General features: G+C 43.5%; 1 non-coding gene across 1 annotated transcript; it reads right to left on the reverse strand.

The window, feature by feature from the left end:
• Positions 1-499: 499 nt before the first annotated feature.
• LOC130984512 (small nucleolar RNA R71) lies at positions 500-603 on the reverse strand. The gene has a single exon (XR_009088446.1). It is a non-coding gene; the product is annotated as a small nucleolar RNA R71 (small nucleolar RNA).
• Between the last annotated feature and the right edge of the window lie 2,782 nt (positions 604-3,385).

The following is a 3,385-nucleotide window of genomic DNA, read 5'->3' on the forward strand; positions in this document are numbered from 1 at the left end:
TGAACCTGAAAGGACCTTGAAGAGAAAGCTAAGAGAAGCCAAAGCACAACTCTCTTTAGAGGACCTGACCGAATTCTTCAAAGAAGAAGAAGACATGGCAGCCAAAAACAACAACAATGCCAACAATGCAAGGAAGGTGCTGGGTGACTTTACTGCACCTACTCCCGACTTCTATGGGAGAAGCATCTCTATCCCTGCCATTGGAGCAAACAACTTTGAGCTTAAGCCTCAATTAGTTTCTCTAATGCAACAGAATTGCAAGTTCCATGGACTTCCATTGGAAGATCCTCATCAGTTTTTAGCTGAGTTCTTGCAAATCTGTGACACAGTCAAGACTAATGGGGTTGACCCTGAGGTCTACAGACTGATGCTGTTCCCTTTTGCTGTAAGAGACAGAGCTAGAATATGGTTGGACTCTCAACCTAAAGAAAGCCTGGACTCTTGGGAAAAGCTAGTCAATGCCTTCTTGGCAAAGTTCTTTCCACCTCAAAAATTGAGTAAGCTTAGAGTGGAAGTCCAAACCTTCAGACAGAAGGATGGAGAATCCCTCTATGAAGCTTAGGAAAGATACAAACAATTGATCAGAAAATGTCCATCTGACATGCTTTCTGAATGGAGCATCATAGGTATTTTCTATGATGGTCTCTCTGAACTATCCAAGATGTCTTTGGATAGCTCTGCTGGAGGATCTCTTCATCTGAAGAAGACGCCTACAGAGGCTCAAGAGCTAATTGAAATGGTTGCAAATAACCAATTCATGTACACTTCTGAAAGAAATCCTGTGAACAATGGGACAAGTCAGAAGAAAGGAGTTCTTGAGATTGATGCTCTGAATGCCATATTGGCTCAGAACAAGATATTGACTCAACAAGTCAATTTGATTTCTCAAAGTCTGTCTGGAATGCAAAAAGCACCAAGCAGTACTAAGGATGCTTCATCTGAAGAAGAAGCTTATGATCCTGAGAACCCTTCAATGGAAGAGGTGAATTACCTAGGAGAATCCTATGGAAACACCTATAATTCTTCATGGAGAAATCACCCAAATTTCTCATGGAAGAATCAAGAGAGACCTCAACAAGGTTTCAACAACAACAATGGTGGAAGAAACAGGTTTAGCAATAGCAAACCTTTTCCATCATCTTCTCAGCAACAGACAGAGAATTCTAAGCGGAACCCCTCTGACTTAGCAACCATGGTCTCTGATCTAATCAAAACCACTCAAAGTTTCATGACAGAAACAAGGTCCTCCATTAGAAATTTGGAGGCACAAGTGGGACAGCTGAGTAAGAAAATCATTGAACTCCCTCCAAGCACTCTTCCAAGCAATACAGAAGAAAATCCAAAAGGAGAGTGCAAAGCCATAACCATGGCCGAATTTGGAGAGGAAGGGGAGGAAGTGAACGCCACTGAGGAAGACCTCAATGGGCGTGCACTGACCTCCACTGAGTTTCCTAATGAGGAACCATGGGAATCTGAGACTCAAAATGAGACCATAGAGATTCCATTGGACTTACTTCTGCCATTCATGAGCTCTGATGAGTATTCTTCCTCTGAAGAGGATGAGTATGTCACTGAAGAGCAAATTGCTAAATACCTTGGAGCAATCATGAAGCTAAATGACAAGTTATTTGGAAATGAGACTTGGGAGGATGAACCTCCTTTGCTCACCAAAGAACTGGATGACTTGTCTAGGCAGAAATTACCTCAAAAGAGACAAGATCCTGGGAAGTTTTCCATACCTTGTACCATAGGCACCATGACCTTCAAGAAGGCCCTGTGTGACTTAGGGTCAAGTGTGAACCTCATGCCTCTCTCTGTAATGGAGAAGCTAGGGATCTTTGAGGTACAAGCTGCAAGAATCTCACTAGAGATGGCAGACAACTCAAGAAAACAAGCTCATGGACTTGTAGAGAATGTTTTGGTAAAAGTTGAAGACCATTACATCCCTACTGATTTCATAGTCCTAGAGACTGGGAGGTGCATGGATGAATCCATCATCCTTGGCAGACCCTTCCTAGCCACAGCAAAGGCTGTGATTGATGTTGATGGAGGTGAACTGATCATTAAATTGAATGAAAAATCCTTGGTGTTTAAAGCTCAAGGATATCCCTCTGTCACCATGGAGAAGAAGCATGAAGAGCTTCTCTCAAATCAGAGACAAACAGAGCCCCCACAGTCAAACTCTAAGTTTGGTGTTAGGAGGCCACAACCAAACTCTAAGTTTGGTGTTGAACCCCCACATTCAAACTCTAAGTTTGGTGTTGGGAGGTTCCAACATTGCTCTGAGTATCTGTGAGGCTCCATGAGAGCCCTCTGTCAAGCTACTGACATTAAAGAAGCGCTTGTTGGGAGGCAACCCAATGATTATATTTTATATATTTTCTCTTGTTATTTTATGTTTTTTTTTGTAGGTTGATGATCATAAGAAGTCACAAAATCCATTGAAAAAGCAAAAACAGAATGAAAAACAGGAAGAAAAACAGCACACCCTGGAGGAAGAACCCACTGGCGTTTAAACGCCAGTGAGGCTAGCAGTTGGGCGTTTAACGCCCAGTCTGGCACCATTCTGGGCGTTTAACGCCAGAAAGGGGCACCAGACTGGCGTTAAACGCCAGAAAAGGGCAAAAACCTGGCGTTAAACGCCAGGAATGGGCACCAGCCCGGCGTTTAACACCAGAAATGGCTCAAAACGTGATTTTGAGTGCCATTTGGTGCAGGGATGACTTTTCCTTGACACCTCAGGATCTGTGGACCCCACAGGATCCCCACCAACACCACCACTCTCTCTCTTCTTCTTCACCCATTCACCAATCACCTCAACATCTCTTTCTCTTTACCACTCACATCCATCCTTCATAAAACACCACTTCTCCCCCTCTTTGGCCGAACACAAAGCCATTCCCTTCTTCCTCATTTCTTCTTCTTCTACTCTCTTCTTTCTTCTTTTGCTCGAGGACGAGCAAATCTTTTAAGTTTGGTGTGGTAAAAGCATTGCTTTTTGTTTTTTTTTCATAACCATTTATGGCATCCAAGGCCGGAGAAACCTCTAAAAAGAGGAAAGGGGAGGCAAAAGCTTCCACCTCTGAGTCATGAGAGATGGAGAGATTCATCTCAAGGGTGCATCAAGACCACTTCTATGAAGTTGTGGCCATGAAGAAGGGTCAACTTTGATCAAAGGTTGGACCAAGTCCTCATAGACATCTGTGAAGAGGACGCCCAATGGAAGAGAAATTCAAGAGGGAAGCCGGTTCAACTGAGAAGGCATGACCTCAAGCCCATCACTAAGAAAAGAATGGAGCAAACAAGAGATCCTCCTCCTCAAAGAATCATGAGAGAGGAGCAACAAAGACAAGGAAGAGACATTGAGGAGCTCAAGCACTCCATA

This window comes from Arachis stenosperma, chromosome 5 (genome assembly GCF_014773155.1).
Source record: "Arachis stenosperma cultivar V10309 chromosome 5, arast.V10309.gnm1.PFL2, whole genome shotgun sequence".
Taxonomy (NCBI): Eukaryota; Viridiplantae; Streptophyta; class Magnoliopsida; order Fabales; family Fabaceae; genus Arachis; species Arachis stenosperma.